The 21,347-nt window shown below is 31.0% G+C and overlaps 1 protein-coding gene across 2 annotated transcripts in view; it reads left to right on the plus strand.

The window, feature by feature from the left end:
* Positions 1-21,347, plus strand: part of NCAM2 (neural cell adhesion molecule 2) — a 407,496-nt gene that overhangs the window by 338,265 nt on the left and 47,884 nt on the right. The gene's annotated exons all lie outside the window — the stretch shown is intronic.

Below are 21,347 nucleotides of genomic sequence, written 5' to 3' on the forward strand. Positions count from 1 at the left end.
TTTCTTTTCTTTTAATATGGTAGGGTTGAGAAGACATTTCCACTGCCCTATTCTTCTTGAGAATACATTTGACAAAGAGTAGGAAAGTTTGCATTTTTGGTAAAGATGGATGAGTTTAGCAAAAGCACCAAAGTTCAATTCCAGGGGAAAACAGTATTTAAAATTTTGTTAGTGGTAAAACAGTTGTTTACATGTTAGATTTGATGGCTATGTATACTTAAAGGTATGCATGTTTTATTTATTAATAATATTTCTTCCATTAGTAGTTGTAAAAGTCATACTGTAAAATGCAGATATCATATGAATGTATTCATAATACCATCTATAAAAATTCATTTGTGTACTAAAATTTCTTTCAAAATTGTGTTTTGAAAACTCAAATTTTTATCAGCAATCACGGCTTTTTCAGTAATAGAATTAACTAATTCTGAGAAAGTAAAACAATTTACAACACTTCTTTTCACTTATGCAGAATTTCATCATGTTGTAAAAATGTGATTTTTTTTCTTACTATAAGAAGAAATTAAAGTAGGAGATAATAATAAATTACCAGAGGTGGACTTTGTCAGTTTGGACAAAGAACTACATTGAGTGTCCCAAAAGGACAGCATAAGACAGTGAGAAAATTAATGCTCCACGTGTCCCTCATCTGATGACCCTGTCTTGATCCTAACCTATATGGTGTAAGGGTTCTATAAAAAGTCCAAGCTTTCCTGTGAAGAATTATTCTAGTGGACAATGTAGACAGAACAGATAAAGTCGTTCTAGTCCTACCTGTGTGAGCACCTGCTTGTTCAGTTTTTATTGAGAGTAACTACAGCTTTTAATAGAAATGTTAGAAATATTATCAATCATTAGTTATTTAGCACATGCTTCAAATAATATCCCCAAACATGTTAACTCTTATAATTTCTTTAGTGATGAGGAATTTTGTATAGCCAGTGTTTTTGTGTTCATGCTATTTAACTCAAGAGATGTATGAAGATGGTTCCCAAAAGAATGATCAAGTTCAAGGACTCTAGTAAAGGAAATTATTTTCCTAGATACAACAATAATACTTGCTTTTTTTAAGAGAGAGAAAACAAGAGCGGTGGAAGGTAAGAGACAGAAAGAAAAAAATGAATGATTTCTGATACTGCAGAACAAAGTGGGTGCTCGAGCACAAGCATGAAAAAAGTAATGTGAAGTCTAAACATTATAGAAATGATATTTGGCAAAGTAGTACTGCCACACCTAAGCCCACCACCCTGGGGGACAATGTTAATAGCCTCACTCAAGATTTCTTATAAAGTTGCAACACTATGGAGAATGTACAGTGAACTTGGTGTGGCCAAGTTGATCAAATTCAAAAACCTGACTTTGTATGCTATGTAACCATCTCTCAGAAGCATATTTTTATGCTTATAAAACTGATTTATAATAACCAAAGACATTTGTTAATTTATAATGATAAATCACTGTCGCGGAAATTAGACATTCAGAGTATATATGATAGATATATTCTTTACCTGTAAGAAACTTTTTGGTGAGTCCTGAATATCAGTAAAGGAAATGTCATGAATGAGATATTTAATGTACCCAGACTGGGAGAGGTTAAAGCTTCCAATATGAGACCAAAATACTCAAAGTCTTGGCTGGAACCTTCTTACTTTTACATGAAGAAAATATCTCCATCTCCATCGATGATTGTTGGGTTTTTTGTTTTGTTTTGTTTTTTTCTGTTTCTATGGCTTACTCTTCTTTCACAGATATGTTAATATATACCTTAAATCAGATTATAGTCACATAACCAAACCATTGTATGATCTCAACTCAGTGTAATATAGTAGTATAAACATTTTTTTAAAAAAATTCAGTTACTACTTTTACTCATTCTGTTTGAATCTCTCTTTCGGTTATACAACATCTTTGGCAGCCACTGTAGATTTATGGCTATCTTCAAGTACAAATACAGTTAGTTGAGTCCTGCACAGCTTAAAATGTACAAAATCCAATTTAGCACTAACGTCTTTTGACTATCGTGACAGCTGGACTTATCCTGGGGAGTTGAGAGTGGGCAGGTGGCATGAACTAAGAAAGGAGACAAATATCTCTAATTTTTCTGGTGCTGTAGATTTCTCTGGATTGTCCTTGCCACCTGTGCTTTCTGTGGGACAGACATCTAAGTATCTGTCCCCTGGGGATGCAGATGTGGGGTGCAAGACAGACAAGTTTTAGTTGCCAGTGGTCTTCTGTGTATGTATGTCCGAGTGTGTGTGTGTGTGTGTGTTTCGAGCTCACACATTTATTTTCTTTCAAGAACTTCGAGGTTCCTAGCTCCTTGCAGGGGACCCAGCCTCAGATCTGCCTTTGCATTGTCTTTCCCCAATGAGGACATTCAAACCCAATCTTCTGTATCAGAGACTTGTGCGCAAGCTTTTGATTGTCTGACTAGCAGTGTTTCAACAGGACTGCAATAACTGATTGAAAAACATATACACAGCTGATCCTTTAGCTTCAGGTGTTCTCGTCTACTTCATTTTTGATGTTTCAAAGTCTGCCTTCCTTTTCTGTGAGATAATATATGAATTTTAAAAGATTTTTGAAAATGGTACGTATAATTTGTAAATGTGCTTAGACTTATTTTTCTGGCACTATAGATGAAGCTATCGCTGAAAATCTGAAAACTTTAAAATACATATATATTTTTGAACAGTGAAAAATGCTTATTTTTTGCCTTTATTTTATATTTGTGCTAATCGTTCATTTTAAAATTTAAGAGATTTTTGTAAACACAATTATACTCATGCCTTTAAGGCATTTGTTAAGATAGATTTAAGTTTATCTATGAAAGACAGGTGCATATGGTCATAAACATTTCAGCTACTACTTTATTTTTTGCCCTCAATGTGGCTTTATTTATTTATTCTAATTTACATAAGTTTAGTTGATGTTCAGTTAGTTTTCCTTATTTATAAATGTCTATAATTTATTATATACTCTTCATGTATATACTTCTAATTGCTGATATCACCATCAAGACATAAATATCAGCTCTTGCTTGATTGCGATGTCATTTAGCAGGAAAAATTTAGCATAAAAATTATCTTGTTAGTAGATTCTGATTCTAAATAACTCATTAATTATTATGAAACTCATGAATTTCACCTGCTCACTCTGCACCTGGTCCTAGGTTTAGGGCACAATCGAGGCCTGGACCTATTATTATATTCTCCTTCAAGGTTTAGCTGAAATCTTACTGATTATCCCAACCATTGATATAAAACAAACTAATTTTAAAAATGTGGAGAATTGTGAACAAATCAGACATCAACAACTTAAACTATTCAAATATAGAATGTGAGTCATTCTGACATAATTTTGAGTGAAACGTGTATCACAGGTGTAGCAGAGCTTTTTGAATTAGAGTGTTACATGACACATTCATTACCATATCATTTAACACCGTGTATTCTAGACACCTCCTTGGGCAAAAATAAAGAGAAAATAATAATCTTGCAAAACGTGCTATCCATTTTCCCATTTTTGACATAGAAATGAAAAATTAATATTCTCAAATATCAAGTTCTTTTTAACAGAGAATAAAACAATTCTCTCAAACAGCATAATTTATTTCCTTAGATTTGTGAGATGTTTAGCCAGTTAGAATCACACATAGAAAGAAGTCCTTTTAGTCTCAATCAGAATTATTATATACTCTGTTTTATTGAGCCTGAGAGTATAACAGAATTTCTCTTTTGTCCCAAAATGGAGATAATTTTTATTTGAAAATAATAGCATTTTTAAAATGGAACCTTCATTGGAAACTTTTAATTTTCAAATTCTTAATATTTTCACTTATCAAAGGTAGTAATAACTGACTACAATTTGAAAATAGCTAAACAGTTGGATTTTTTTTTAGTCCTTTCATTGCAAATCACCACGAAACCTTTGATTTAGCTTTGCAGGATTTAATTGCAGACTATATATTTTAATCTATAGATGGTAATTTTATTATTATAGTATTTAGTTTGTAAATAGTAATTAAGGTTGTGTACATGCTTTATTATTACATGCAATTCCAACTTTTTATCCAGGTTTTAATTTTAGTGAAAGTTTGATTTTAATTAAAATCTGATGGAAAAATCAATTTATATTATATAGAAAGCCTTTTTTAGTTTTGTGGAGAAATAGCATTCAATAAGCTTTTTTTTTTAAAGATTTTTTTTTTTAAAGATTGTTTTGAAGTATAATTTTAAATTTATAAAATATATGCTGTTGCCTGATGGGTCACCAGACTAATTGTGAATAGATGCTTAAGATAGAAGAGAATGAAGATTAATAGATCAAATACTGACAAACATGTTGCTACTTCTTAGTACCTTCCTTTGTCCCTGAAGGGCTGCCCTAAAATCAGTGGCATCAGCAGCCCTGGTTAATGAAGAACCTTCCTGCCTCTAATACTCCAGAATTGCAAGTTTCTATCCTTATACCGATTTAGAGCAAGGGCTTCGCATCAACAACGTATTTATTTATTACAAGTACGGAATTTCCTACCAAAGCCACTGTTCAGAACCTAGTTTCTTTCATGATTTAGCTTTTCATGATGCTCTCCCATGCACATCCCTAACCCTGCCACAAGCACACATTGTGTGTGTGTGTGTGTGTGTGTGTGTGTGTGTGTGTGTGTGTAGCAGGCTTGGATACAAAGGGTTATTTTATGTTATTTGCAGTAGAGAATTGTTTAACTTTTAAAACTGGACATTAATGTCCTTTAGAAATAAGATAAATTTGGTACAGTTTATTTTGCAATTTTCCCCGCTGTTTTGTATCAGAATTTCTTAATCAAATGTTGGCTTTTCTTGATTAATTTTTCAGTTTTCTTGTGTTTTCTCTCTCATTATCTCTACTTTTATTTTTTACTCTAAACTTTTCTTTCAACATTTGTATTTATCAGTTTATCCATCACTTTTTCAATTTCTAAGTCTTTTATCCTCTGATCATTTCTTATTTCATGCATACAATTTATAGTCTTTAATCTCTGGTAATTGTAATGATGCCTGTTTTCAAAGTTGTATTTGCTCCCCAATTTGTTTTTATTTTCCTAGATATTTTTTGTTGTCATTTGTTTTATTCTCCACTATCCACATTGGAAAACTTTTTTAAGTATTTGGTGATTCTTGTCTGAATGTGTATATTCAAAAGTGAGAAGAAAACACCACTAGGTGTTTCAAAGGCAGGGCTTTTCAAGCCTTGTGATAAGATGGGTTTCTAACATCCTCATCAATAATGTCTGTGAAATGTCAGCTGTTTGTAGGTGTCTTTTCAGAACTGTTCAGCTGTTATCAACATACCTGGTTGCCAAGGCTCTGTGGAAAAACTGCTCATGTCAGATGGTGTCAGTATAGTCCAGCGCATCAGTTCTACACTTCCGCATGTTAGAATTCCAGAGTCTAAAGTTCTTTGGTCCAACTTACCTAGAAAATAGACCTTTTGTCTTCTGTAGAGATGAGAGAGAAGAGTGTGTCTTCCTTTAAATTAGAGAAGACATAAGATTACAATTATTCAGATGTGTAAAAATCATCCAGTTTTTAGTTCTCATCTTCTTATACTTAAAATTTCTGAGATTTTTCTGAGTTCTGTAGGTCTAATCATTTTACCTTTCCTTGACATCTCATCTTTGAATACAGACATTTATTATTTTTGATGTAATATTACATTTTTATAATTGTGCTTTTTAATTTTTAAAGCACAAACCATATTAAATTAATTGTTAATATATTAATAACTACAACATTAATAATTATATTTTCAGAAAAATGAGCATTTTTCTTACTGAGTAATGATCAGTCCCTATAATTAGCTATGTTCTCTGGTTTGTTGTATGGCTTGTGGGGAAAAAAATTCACATTTATCATGGAAACTGGCCAGTTTCATATGCTTAATTAGTGAAAATATTAAATATAAATTCAAGCTTCAAACCAGGGCAATTTTCCCCCCATAAGAACCAGAATAATGAAGATCATTGAGTGTAAGGTTGTATATATTGCATAATATACAACTTCAAGAAGAGCTATTTACAGAGACTGTGATGTGAGTGGTGCCAATTGAAATTATTAAATATATCATCTTTGCCTATTAGATATTTTTACATTGCATAAGAGATCTTTAAAATCTACAATATAATTTGATACAACCAGCTCTTTAATAGGAAACATACTATTTAATATTCGCCTCTAAATTTTATTGCTCAAAAATCCACTAATTATGCAATAGATTTCAGTTTATTTAACAGTTCCTGAATTCTTCATTGGTAATTGAAGAACATATTGCATATATACCATGTGATGTCTATAAACAGTATATAATAAGAGATATTTTTCTATTAAATTGTCATTTGGTTTTTGTAATGAAAGTATACAAGATTGGGCATCTTTTAATCTGAATTATAAAATTCAAAAAAAAGTAAATAATTGTTGGTGAAAACATTTTGTTGAAGTTATTGCCTATAAATATTTCTTCCATGATGATTTTTCAGTAAAAAACATTTTTACTTTAATTAGTACTTAAAAAGGCCAGTGAGAATGAGCATCGTAATTTAACCAAAGTTATAGAGTATAAATATGTGTTCAGACATTTTGCCATATAATAATGTTACTTGAGTTATAATTTTCCTAAATTTGTGGGGAATTTTCTATGGTGCCATTAAAAATAATGAAAGAACTAATGTTACTTAAAAACTTTTATTTTATTGTTTTCTTTTTTGAAATTGCACCTCAGAAGATGTCCCTGCAGACATATGACATGATCATAATTTTAAGTCTTTCTGTCTCTCCTCCCCACCAACCTCACACACGGTCAGTCATTTTTACTATAAAAAGGAATTTCTTTTTTTTTTTCTTTTTCCCTTACCTTTGTGTTTTTCCTTGTATCCTTAAAATACATATTACTATGAATTTTCTTTTGTTTTATGATATATTAGCAGATGTTAAAAATAAACAATGAGTAAAAGATTCATGTGGTTCAATGCCATGAATCTATGGTAGTTATTACATGTTTGAAATGCTAAAACATACCAGTTCTCAACAAGCTTCTTCAGCTACCAACTGTAATGGAATGGATCTGAAGGAATTTTTTTTGTTTGTTCATTTAATTTTTAAGTAATCTATGAGACATTGCCCTTTTCTATTATAGTATAAGTAGTTGTTTTATAGGAAGATCTGTATTTTTCCTGTAGTTTCCCAATAGCTAAAAGTTATTATAAAATGATTTTGTTACACTTTAAAGTCTTTATTTCAGTGTTCCTGTTAATCAATGTTGTTTACAGTTGTCTGACTGAAACTGAATTTACGTCTATCATATTAATATATTTCACTATTTTAGAAACAGTTAAAATAATAATTGTTTAGAGTTAGCTCTAAACTACTATAGATTTAAAAATCTTGATAAGTTTTAATGCCTTTTTTAAAATTTTTATAAAGAAAATTTTCTATGATTACACTGTTTCCAGCATAAATGTACCTGAGGAAAAGTGGCTGTCATTTCTAAATGGCTATATTTTGCATGGTTAAAAGATAAATTGACTATAAAAAATCATCTGTCTGTGTTAAATACAAGTGCAGTAAACTCTTATGACTATCAAAGAAAGGAGAAAAAGGTAATATGCACTAATTCCATATTTTCCAATTTGAATGTAGTGAAAAGATTTCTGCTGCATGCTAAAATTCAAAAAATAATATCTTGGACTGTTTTCATTGTGCCCATAAAAAGAACCAGAGCTAAATTAGAAATTTATATGTAATTAAAATCTTAATGAATTTAAACTGTGTAGATCAAAGTATACAGGAAACTAAGCTAACAGAAAAATTGACTAAAATAAATCTTAAATAAAATTCCTTGTCTGCTGGAAGATTTCCCACATTATATCAAGACGAAGACACAGATTCATATGTAATTCTGTACTTAGCCTGATCTCTGCAATAACGATAAAGAAAGCTTTTATACAAATATATATTTTTTCATTTCAATAAAATTAATGAGCTTTTCTATGCATTTATAATTTTTTGAATTAGAAAAATGATATAAGGAAATGAAATTAATTTATATAGGAAAGATATTTTGCGTAGAGTGAGAAAAAAACATGAATATTTCATGAGTGTTTTATAGGAATTTAATTCACAGGAGGATGAAAATATTCATAGTTCCCAGAAACTTAAAAAAAAAAGTAGAACCCATCTCACTGCTCAAACAGACACTCTTCTGGACACTTTAATATTCAGCGTAAATATGAGCTTTGCTAAAACAGATTATAAATTCTTCCTAATTCCAGCAAAGAAGCACTGTGGGCTGATCATCATTACCATTTTGATAGTGAATTTAATGATAGGGAATTTTAGAAGACCTATTAAATCTCATACCCCTAAAATTTTGAAATCATGCCAATGCCTTTTATTATATTAAGCATTATTTTTTATTTGATTATCAAATTTATTTATTTTTTCTATTATAGTATATAAATATTCTCAAAGTTTAAGGAGTATAGAGCTTTTCCTTTACACACCACATGGCTCAGGATTCTTTCTGGAGGAATGTTCTAGTGCTTTCTTCAATAGCACCATTCTATAGGGGAAGATGAACACCATGGACTGGCATGATGAGAAGTGATTTCAGAGACTGGTGTCACTCTGGTTCTTATCTTTTACATCATGCGCGGACCATGGAGATAATATTCTTGTTTTCTCTTGCTGTTGCTACCTTATATGTTCCTTCTTTTCCTACCTATCAATGTCTGATTAAATTTTTAAACTAATAATGCACTGCTTTGATTTCGTCACTGCCCTTTTTAAAAATCATTATTGCATATAGCTATGATAGCTAAAATCAGATTCTCATATTCCAGGATATGTAAGTGATCAATCATTAGGGTGCATAAAGGCAAACTGGAAAATGTTCCCATTTCTCTAACCAAATTATATAAATTATGATTCAAATAATCTAATAAATGATTGAAAATACTGGACATATACACACATACACACACATGTGTGTGTGTGTGTGTTTATGTATATGTGTGTGACTGTATGTGTGTGCTTCATACCCTAGCTTTTCTTTACTCTCTGGTTTCATAACATTCTCCTAAATAAACACTTGGCACATCAAATCCGGTTCACTCACTGTGCCAAACATGCATTCCATTTTCTCATGGTTATGCCTGAGTATATGTTACTCCTTCCATCCATTTTTTATTCATTTTGAAAGCCCAGTATACATTCAAGCTTTTTATGTGAAGATTTGTTTCATTATTTTTAGTAGAAATAACCAATATTTACTAAAGAGGCACAAACATTCATTTGTGCCTCTTTAGTAAATATTGGTTATTCTAGTATTTACCACTTTCTCATCTCAGAGAATAACTAAAACAACTGTAATTAGTTGTTCTATAATTCCTAATTCTATTGTGTATGAATAAACCTTCATTCCACCTACTAAGACTTTTTTTTTTAATTCAGTTGTAGCATATTTCAGAAATCTATGTCTAGACATAAGTAGACTCTTAAGAAAATGGAGATCGTTTTGCTTCCAATAAAGAGCAGTCTTAATTACTCCTACTTCTTTCCCCACTCTTCAGACCAAGAGGCAGCATTGAACCACTGTATGACAGATGCTGCTGCTACTGGCTCACTTAACATTAAAGATCTCCTTAAGTGATAAGACAAGCCTGTGCAGTTGTAGTGACAGGGACATGTCAATGGACATTTCTCACATCACAGAAAAATGAATGCTTTCTGTAAAGCTGCATCAGTTTGGAGTGTTTTCTCAGACTTCTTCATCCCCACAGCTGGGTGTTGTGGTGACACAGGAACACTGAGCAAGAACTTTGGATTTGAGGCTCAAGGCAGGTGAACTTCTGTCCAGGGTAGCATTGTCTTATCCCCACATCATGGTCAGTGGAGCCACACGTCCCACATCTTCTATCTTTAACTCCTTGCCTTTACCAATGATTCTCACTTAATCCTACAAATATTTGCCCTGTATTCTCTATTTCTTGATGCTTAAATTATAGTTTTAGTGAATGTGTTTCTTCTTTTCCTTCATCTTATAAAATAGTTCAGTAGTGACTACATCCCTGACGACTGCGTGATTTGGAGCAGGTTATTTATTCCCTCTGACATATATTTATATTTAAAAAACAGGTAATAATATGAACTACGAAGAAAAATGAAGCAAAGCAAGAAGGCAAACTGTGACTAGAGGTGGGACTGGGGAGCAATTTTAAAAAGAGTAGTGAAGACAGGACTCTGTGACAGGATGACATTTGAACAGAGCCCTGAATGAGTGATGGAGTGATTATACATACATATGGGGAAGCCTGGCCAGGACAGAGGTCTAGTAAGGAGTCCATCCTGAGTGGAATGGCATGATCAGAAGGTAGAGTTAAATAAAACCAGGATAGAGAAATAGCCAAGGCCAAATCCAATGGGATTTTGTAGACCTTGAAAAGGACTTTGCATTTGATTTTTAAAGTCAATCAATAAATGAACAAGACAAACAAACAAAAACTCATAGATGCAGACAACAGTTTAGTGGTTACCAGAGGGAAAGGGAGGAGCAGGGAGGTAGATGAGGGTAAAGGGAGTCAAATATGGTGATGGAAGGAAATTTGACTTTGGGTAGTGAACACACAATGAAATATGTGTATGATGTATTATTGAACGGTATTTTTGCAACCTGTATAATTTTATTAACCAGTCACCCCAATAAATTTAATTTAAAAAAAAAAAGCAAAAAAGAAAAGAAAAGAAAGTCATGGGAAATTATTTAAAGTCTCAAGAAAAATTTTTAAAGCAGTTTAAGTGAGTTTATTTTCAAGTACTGGAATTATTAAAAAGAGAGAACCTTCCTCAAGTTCTCCTTTATGGTATGAGACAAAACTCTGGTGTTATAAAAGGCATTTCCTTTTGTTATGTGTTTAGTAAAGATAGAGGACACAGTGTATTGTATCACTTTATATAAATTTTGTTTTCTTTTTCTAAGCTAATTGAATTCTGTGATATTTTTGAAATCTCCAGTTTTCACTAGTTTTTCAAATATTAACATTTGTATTTCTGCTCTGTGTATGTTTGAATTTTTTTAGAATATAAATAGATGCTTATGGTTAGATTTTCTCTTTTTCATAGAATGTTTTTATTCTCACATTCATAGAATATTTTTATTCTCACAATATATTCTCGCATGCTATGGGACGTTCTTTTTGCATTTTTACATGCTATGATAAAGATGAGTTATGACTTGCCGTGTCCAGGTGTCCTAACAACACATTGTAGAAATTTGTTGCTTTCATTCTACGGAAATAGGACCACATAGCTTTTTCTAAAAACAAACACACTCAGAGAAATCATACTTTTACTGTGTTAATTAAAACATTATAGAGTGACATTAAATTTTCATACACTAAACAACAAGTGGCTCAATGAGTCAACCAATGTTCAAGGTAGTAAGAGTTTAATAACAAAAATAATCCTTTTCAATCTTTCATGTTAAACTCTGTGTGTGTACATGCGTGCATGTGTGTGTGTGTGTGTGTGTGTTAACACTGTGAGATTTTATTTTTTCCAGTTTTCTGCCAATTGGGTCAAAGCAGATAAATCAAAATTTTTTAGTTCCATATTCTATCAGATATTTCCTCCATTTGCTTTTATTATTCTTTATAGTAGCTTTAAGATATAATATTCATTCTTCAAGACGTAATTGCCTCACCTTAACTATAATTCAACTAATAAATAAGAACATGTGTCATGCAGCTTACACATGGCAGTGTTCAAAAGAACAAGTATTACACTTTGAAAATTTTAAAAAATTTTGAATTTATCTCTTCCTCAAGAGATATTAGCCTCATTAAAGCTAAATTTTTGTGATCCTACATTAAAAAATATATTCAAGTGTAATTATTTCATAATATATAGGTATATCAAATTATCATGTTGTACATTTTAAATTTATACAATTTTATTTGTCTGTTATATCTCAATGAAGATGGAAAAAATAAAATCTCAAGGGGAAAAAATAACACGTGCTCAAGATAGCCTGCAAATTTTAGTATAGAAATGGACCTGGCTCAATATAAGTGTTAGCCCATTAAATCATCTAAATACTAGCAGCTTTAAAAAAATTGAAGTTCTTAAGTGGTTTTGTAGTAAACATCAAGCTTTCAAATTTCTTAATAAATAGAAAAGAAATTGTGGTAATATAAACGTTGCAGTAGTCTTTGTCTTTAAGCAGGTTGTTAGTATCATTATTTGCATTTTCCTAGGCTTAATATATATTTTCTATCTCCAGATACATAGGAAAATTATCATAAATTGTCCTAGAGATAGCAAATAAGATTAGTAATTTATTCTCCTTTGTAATTTATTAATCTTTACTGAACACAAATGGATTTCATAAAGGAGACGTCAATTTTTTTTTGTTAATTCTAGCATTATACATTCATACAACAAATTAGATCACATGATTTCTTCCCCAAATTCCAAAATAACCTTCCACTTAATCAATGTCTCTTTAAAGAGTACTTATTTACCTATTAAAATAAATCTTTTATTTTTTTCTAATTTGATGACTCAATACAACCAGTGTCCTAATTGAAGTTTGTGGAACAGGAGCACATCATTTTCAAATTTTCTATCTGCAAATCTTTTTTTTAACTTTATTTTTATTATACTAAAACACATTATATAAGTGTACAGTTTGGTAATATTAAATACATTCATAATATTGTACATTATCACCATCCATCTCTGTAACTATTTAGAATTGTAAAACGGAAACTCTATACCTATTAAGTAATAATTCTCAATTTTCTTCTCCCCCCAGTGCCTGGCAACCATCAATAATGGTCTTTATGATTTTGACTGTTCTATTTCATATAAGTAGAATCACGCAGTACTTGTCTTTTTGTGCCTGATGTGTTTTACTTAGCATAATGTCCTTCAGCTTCGTCCATGTTGTACCATATTTCAGAATTTCCTTTCTTTTTAAGGCTGAAAAATATTCCATTGTACATATATTCCACATTTTGTTTATCCATGCATCTATCGATGGATGCTTGGGTTGCTTCCGCATTGTAGCTATTGTGAAAAATGCTACTGTCAACATGGGTATACAAATATCTCTTTGAAACCTTGCTTTCAATTATTTTGGGTATATGCCTAGAAAAGGAACTGCTGAATCATAAAGCAATTCTATTTTTAGTTTTTTGAAGAAACATTCTGCATCCATAGAGGCTGTATCATTTTACATTCCCTCCAACAGTACAAAAGGGTTCAATTCCTTCACATCATCATCAACACTTGTAATTTTCTATTTCTGATAATAGCTATTCTCACAGGTGTGAGGTGATATCTGATTGCAGTTTTTTTTAAAAAAAGAAAATATGACTTTAAAATATTCATATCTTCTTATTTGTTTCTAAAGTCAGAGTTCTCAGTTAGATTTGAAAACACTTTAAAACAAGCCCATGACAAACTCCAATTTATTCTTGGTGACCTTGATATCCCTCTGGCCTCATTGCAGTTTTGGTTTGTATTTCCCTGGTGATTAGTGATGTTGAGCATCGTTTCATGTGCTTCTTGGTCATTTGTGTATCTTCTTTGGAAAAATGTCTCTTCAAGTCCTTTGTCCATTTTTGAATTGGGTTGTTTGTTATTGTCTTGTAGAGGTTCAGGAATACCCTATATATTCTTTATATTAATCCTTTATCAGATAGATTATTTGCAAATATTTTCAATAGGACAAAAAAGGCATTTTATTCTGTTGATAGTATCTTTCGATGCACGAAATTTTTAAATTTTCATAAATTCTAATTTTCTTATCTTTTTAGTAACTGGTGTCTTTGGTACCATATCCCAGAAAATATTGCCAAATTTAATGTCCTAAAACTTTTATCGTAAGTTTTCTAAGGATTTTATAGCTTAAGGTCTTACACTTAGGTCTTTGATATATTTTTGAGTTAATTTTTTGCATATGTTCTTAGATAACAGTCCAACTTCATTCTTTTGCACATGGACGTCCATTTTTCACAGCACCATTTGTTGGAAGTACTATCCTTTCCTCCATAGAATGAATTTGACACCCTTGTCAAAAATCATTTGACCATATATGCTATTATTTCTAGGCTCTCTATTCTATTTCATTGATCTATGTCTGACCAATATTTTTTCAGTATGTTGTAAAATTAGGAAGAGTAAGTCTTTTAGCTTGTTCTTTTTGACATTGTTCTGGTAACTCAGCTTACTTTAAGATTCCATATGAATTTTAGGATTTTTTTTTCTATTTTTATAAAAATAATCATTGGGAATTTGATAAATAATTGCATTATATCTACGGATCACTTTGGGATCTACTGACATTTTAACAAAATTAAGTTTTCCAATCCATAAACATGAGATGTGCTTCCATTTATGTATGTCTATTTGATTATTTTCATCAATGTTTTACAATTTTCATTGTGCATGTTTGTCTTTTTTTTTTGGTTGTTAATTTCTAAATATTTTATTCTCTTTGATGTTATTAAAGTGGCCTTGTTTTTGAATTTTTCTTTTCAAATTGTTCATTGTTAGTCTATAGAACTACAAATAATTTCTGTGTGTCAACTTTACATTAATTTTCTTTTTAGTTATAAAAGTATTTTTGTGAAATCTGTAAGGTTTTCTCCATATAAGATTATATCATCTGTGAACAAAGACAATTTTACTTCTTGCTTTTTAATTTGGACGAATTTTATTTTATTTTATTTTTTCATTATTTTGCTGGCTAGAACTTTCAGTCATATGTTAAGTAGAAGTGGTGAAAGCAAGCATCCTTGCCTTGTTCCTGATCCTAGAGTAAAATATTTCAGTTTTTCACCATTGACTATGATTCACTGGAGGTTTTTAATAAGTTAATCTTTGAACAACCTAAGTTTGAACTGCACAGGTCCACATATACACAACTTTTTTTTTTTTTTAAATGAATACCTGTACTAATTTGGATTCACAGTTGAGAGTCTCTTGATGTGGAGCACCAATTTATATGCATTGCTCTAACACCATTTTATATAGGGGATTTCAGCATCTGTGGATTTGGTATTCATGCAAGGTCCTGGAACCAATTCGCTGTGGATACTGAGGGACAACTAAGTTTTAGGGGAGACAGACTTTATACATGGGTATTCAACTGTGTGGGCATCAGTGCCCCTAATGCCCATGTAGCTCTAGAGTCCACTATATATGGCTTTTATTATGTCAATGTAGTATCTTTCTATAGCTAGTTTTTTGAGTGATCTTATCATGAAAGGGTGTTGAATTATATCAAATGCTTTTTCTGAATCAAGTGAGTTGATTATGTATGTATTTTTCCCCTCATTCTGTAATTGTGTTATATTATATTAATTTTTTTTTTATGTTGAAACACCCTTGCATTCTAGGAATAAATTATGCTTGGTCCTGGTATAGAATCCTTAATATGCTGCTGAATTTAGTTTGCTAGTATTTTGCTGAAGTAATTTGCATCAAAGTTCACAAAGGATACTGCCCTGTAGCTTGTTTTATTTTATTTTATTTTTTTTTTTTTCTGAAGTATCTTTGTCTGGTATTAGTATCAGGTTAATATGATCTCACTGAATGAGTTAGAACTTGTTCCCTCATCTTAGTTTTTTAAGAAAATTTTGAGAAGTATTGGTGTTAGTTCTTTAAATGTTTGACAAAATTCACAAGGGAAGCTTGAGTCCTGGACTTTTCTTTGTTGGGTGATTTTTAATTACCTATGAATCTCCTTAACAGTTATAGGTCTAATTAGATTAGATTTTCTATTATTTCATGATTTAATATTGCTAGGTTTTGTGTTCTAAGAATTTTTTTCATTTCATCTAGGTTATCAAATTGGTTGGCAACAATCTTTCATAGTAGATAGAACTATTCTGTTTTTAAATCAAAATAGTAGATTTTTTGATAACCCTTTTTATTTTTTAGAATCCATAGTAATGTCTGCACTTGCATTTTTTATTTTAGTAATATGAGATACATGAAATAAACTATTTAGTATTTTAAGAAAAGTAAAATGACAGAATAGATTGGCTACAATTCACTGTAGTCAGAAGTGGCTGGTAAATGTCTTTCTTCTGCAATGAGAGGCTTAAGGATAAGAACTCTTAAGAATCAGATAGGCTGATTTGACTTTGCTTTAAATTTTTCATCATTGCATTTTACTATGATTATAATGTGCTCCTGTAAATTATAACAAAACTCATTCAATCATATCCATCTTATGGTGCTGGAATTTTATGCAGATCGTTAGTAGGAATTTATATTGTTTGTTCTAATGAGAAACCAGAAACACATAATTAAGTAAAATATTCTGAGAAAGGGGTTATGTTCTCTAAGAGCTTAAATTAAATCTTAAAAGGCATCTATAGTATCATCATTTGTGTTAGATTATCATTTTTATTTTTGCATGTAATTAATATCTTTGGGAAGAAAGACTAAATTTTCCTTACACACAGGTTTATGAGGATTATTTAGATTCCTTTTACACAGAAGGTTTTCAATACTTTGGTATCTTAGGCCAAGATAGTTGTGGGCAATGCAAAGCTTTAAGACAGAATCTTGTTCAAATCCAAGCTTTGCTTCCTATTGGTTAAATGATTTTCCTGAGCCTCCATTTCTTTACTTATGAAATGAAGAATGCAACCAAATTATTCTACTCTAAGTACTGAATAAAATACTATCAAATAGTAGATTTTCCCACAAACAAAAAGTTTTACTTAAAGAAATAAAAGGTGCTTTAAATGCTTAGCAACAAAGGAGTAGGATGAATAAGTGATAAAGGATAGCTGTATGTTTTGTAAGTGTCTCTTTGGGTCAGTTTCTTTAAACATAGTGTCTTTCTTGCATATTTTTTTTAAATGTCAATTCAATAACTCTTTGTCAAATTGTTATTTTGCAAAATGAGAAGGCTCTGTGAAAGCTGGGGACAATATATGTGATATATATTATATGTGTTCTGTTCACCACATCCTCACAACAAAAAGCTTCTCACAATAAAACATACAAATACACAAATAAGGGGCATATTAAAACTGAAAAATACTATGTCTAGATATTATTAAAAGGTTAAATAGTTAAAAGGAGGCTTAGAGTTTCTATATGCATGGCGGAAGGAGGGGCATTTAATTGTAGTAGCTAAACTTATGCACCCACCCCTTACCTAAAAAAAAAAAAGTGCTTTAACACAAAAAGAGTTTTGTAGGTATAAACACTTTGGAAATTAGCAATTTTATGAATTAGAAAATAATATTCTGATTATTTTTAATCATCAAGGGTTTTGTGAGTATGTAATAAAAATCTATGTGTTTTAGACTATAGGAGGAAATGATTGGTAATTAAACATAGATCATATTTTACATACTAAATAGGTTGTGAAAAAATGTATCAAAAGAATTCTTCTTGGATAAATAATTTTGCATATACTATGTTATATTTTAAGGAAAGATAACAATCTATTAGAGCTAATGGAAATTTCTAGGTTGACTATAGAAACATATGACCTTTCTAGGTAAATTTGAAGTACTATTATCAATTTCCTCATAAATTAAGATTTTTTAAGTGAAAAAGTTATGAATTTTTTATGAAACAATATTTTTTTTGATAGAACTGTCCTGTTTTTAAATCAAAATTCTTATATAAGGAGTATATTTCAAGTGAAAGCCATTTGGTTTTAAGGGATGATAGGTACTTTCTGTGTAAAATCTCAGTAGTTAAATTGTTTATCTGTTAATTTTTATGCATAATTTATGCTCATGATGAAAAAGAACATTAAAAAGTACAATAAAGAGAAAATTAATGAACCTTCAGAAGTGATGAGCTATAATTTTAAAATAATGCCATCAACATATTGTTTTGAGTAAAAGCCCCACACAAATAACACAAAACCATTTGATTAATTTTTCTTTCTACCGTTCATCAGATTATAGCCATGCGACTAATTTGTTAAAAGTAGTCTAGAAATATTTATATCAAAATATATATCCTACAGATTATACGTTATATTTCATAAAGTTCTCTAAGGTGCTTTAGATGAGATCATATTCTTTTGCAACTAATGGGATCTTAAAATACAATATAATTCGTACAAAAATGCAAATTTGAGTTTTCAAAATAAATGAAAATAAAATTGAACTGAGATGATTAGGTACATAAAAGTAAGAAAACTTAAAGACACTTTGCATAAGTAATGGAATTATCCTTCAAGTTATTCTTATGTTTATAAAGAATAACTGGAATCAAAGTTTTAGAAAGCTCTACATCATGAATAAAAAGTTTTTAAAAATTACTTTTTATTTTTATCAAGCCTGTTGCAAACTCCTATAGATGGGAGCCAGATAATTTTTCTCTCCCATTAAAAAAAAAAAAAATGTTGTTTTTGGCTTGCTTTGTTTAGAGAAAAAGGCTATGTTTTAGGTGAGAAATGTTAGGGATTTCACTGTATTCCAGATCTATTTAACAGCAAGTGTAATTCTGAATGACTAATTTGCCCTAGCTAAGCTTTGTGATTTCTCATAGCTGTCTGATATGTTTCACAGATCTTGACAACTTGAACGATTCCATTTTATGTCAGTGAGACAGCAGTTCTACAGCAAGGGAGTCCTTAACAGTTTATGTTGAACGGTGGGAAAACCCCATGGAGAGATTGGGTTTTAGAGAGCCAAGAAGAGAGCATGTCTAAATTTAATCTCATTTTAAAACTTTGCTCAGCCTAATTAGTTTGCAAATATGTAATTTATTTTATTCCACAGGTCATAAATATTCTGTAGCCTCTCCTTCTCTTGACAGCCAAAGGAAAGGGATTTATAACACATTATCTGTACAAACAAAAACTTACTTGTTCAACTTCCTTTCATAAAGTCGGATTCCTTTCTTAAAGGGAGAATGCAACTCCAAATTTTTCTCTTGGTATAATCATTTCCACATTTGTAAAAATAATGTCTAAAGCATCATATCTTGCTGTCATTTGCTATTTTAAATATCATTATTTTAATATATTTCAATATTTTGCTATACTCTTTGCATTATTGCCAGGTGGCAAAATGGTCACTTATGAAACCTAATTATATTTAAGTCAAGCAGAAACATTAAATTACTGAAGGAAACCAGATTCTTTGTAGAATGCCTACTCCTGTTGGCATGTCAAAGAAAAATTCATGATTATTTGTAATTTTTAGAAGAGTTGCATTATGATTTTTAAACCATGCTGACTGAACATAACTATGAAATACCCTAATTTATACCATTTGTCCTTAGAAAATTTTTAGTAGTTTGTAATCTAGATCTACATGGAAAGAACCCATCCCACAGTTCAGTTTGTGGTTTTATTGTACTATTGTATTGGTACATACAGAGAAAAAAGACTTTCATTAACTAACTTCATGATTTGAGGTATGACTAATACTAATGCACAGCCTTTTATTTTTCAAGTGGTGGTTTGCTTTCAGGCCCTACCTTGAGCATTCAAAACCTATGTCTGGTAATATGCCAGTAAATTATATATGATTTTATATATATATATATATCTCCTCTCGTTTAAGAATGGTAAGTCAAATTACTGATCTGGGGTTTGCCTCCCCTGAATCTTGTTTCTTTCCCTCGCTTTAAATCAGGACTAATTTATAGAGCTCTTTCTATTTTACACAATAATCTTTAATGTTCAAACACTGTTAACAAGCCTAATAATAAGCATTATTGTACCCAAACCTTTGAGAGTCAGAACTAAAAAATGGACCTTCTTCTTGTGTATAATCTTTGTAAAACTTGCATCAGTAGGTTTACTTCCATGCCTCTCCCCTGTAATTTTGAAGGTTCTCAGGAAGGCCTCCCCTCATCCACTTTACCTTAGGGTGTTGTAGCCCAGCATTGTAATAACAGATCAGCCATCATTTTCAACTTTTTTGCTCCTCTCCTCTGCAAACTACTCTGTGCTGAAATATAGTCAGCAAAGTGGAGAGTCTTGACCCTGAGAACAGAAATATATGAAGAAACATGGAGAAAAGCAACTCTGAATTTATTATAATGGTATTATTAAAGAAATGGGTTTTCCCTTCGCAAAAGGCAAGGAGGCACTCAAAGCACCTCACGATTCCTATGAAATGTTAAAGGAAGAGGCATGCTGACAACTCCAGCCCAAAGGAGCTTTTACTAAAAATACTAAAATGTGGAGTTGCTTTTTTTGGGGGGAGGGGAAGAGTTTGTTTTAATTTTTTAATCTAAGTAATAACCTTAATTTCCCCTGATTTGAAATGTTCTGATATTTTGATAGCTCTGTTGCTATCCATTTTAATCTCAAAAAGATAAAGTGTGATCTCCACAATTCTGATTCATGAAGAATGTTATATGTAATTAAAATTGTGTGCTTTAAATTCTATTCTTTTTCTTGCTTAATTGTATCAAGACAAACAATTGAATATAAGCATTACCAGTTTTTCACACACAGCTGAGTTACAGTCTCTTGCATAATTTTAAAACGATGACAGCAGCTGCGTCTTTACATCATAGGTATTTGGAGGCATATCACATACCAAAGACATCTGCAGCAGTAAAAGTATCTATAGCAATTTCTCATATATTCTTGTATAGCATAGTCTCTACATAGATTATCTGGGTAAACTTTAATATTTATAAGTAAATATCACTAAGTCTATTTTTGCCAGTAAACATAAAGTCAAAGATGAATAACTTTTAGACTCTCCACTATTTTCCATTATCTCACAGTCTGCAGATAATGTTCCCCTTTGTGTAGATAACTGATCCATGGTTGTTTTTATTTCATAGATCACAAATTACTTTGTTTTTATTTATTTATTTTTATTTTTTAGTTACAGCTGACATTTAATATTATATAGGTTTCAGGTATACAGCAGAGTGGTTAGACATTTATATAATTTGCAGAGTGATCCCTTCAATAGGACTAGTATCCAACTGGCACCATACATATTTTTGTCTATACCTTCTTTCAACGTTTTTCTATATTTTTATTTTTGTGACATTTAATAAAGGTGTTTATTTAAAAGTTGAGAGACCAACTCAGACCTGAGAGTTAGCAGGATTTCAGTCAGTAGAAGAATCAAGCCCAGAGCTACATGAATTCTTTCATGAGTCTGAGGCATGCATCCCTGCAGTGTATTATTACAAAGGTTACTGTAGCAGACTCCTTTTATGTCCCCATGCTACATCCCGTCATTCTCCATCAAGGTAAAGAAGAGGATAGTCAAACACCCACTGCTCCATGACATCATAATGAATGTTGACTGCTCCATGACAATATTAATTGTCTAAGGGTCTAAG

The sequence above is a fragment of the Pteropus medius genome, unplaced genomic scaffold (assembly GCF_902729225.1).
Source record: "Pteropus medius unplaced genomic scaffold, Ma_sr-lr_union100, whole genome shotgun sequence".
NCBI lineage: Eukaryota > Metazoa > Chordata > Mammalia > Chiroptera > Pteropodidae > Pteropus > Pteropus medius.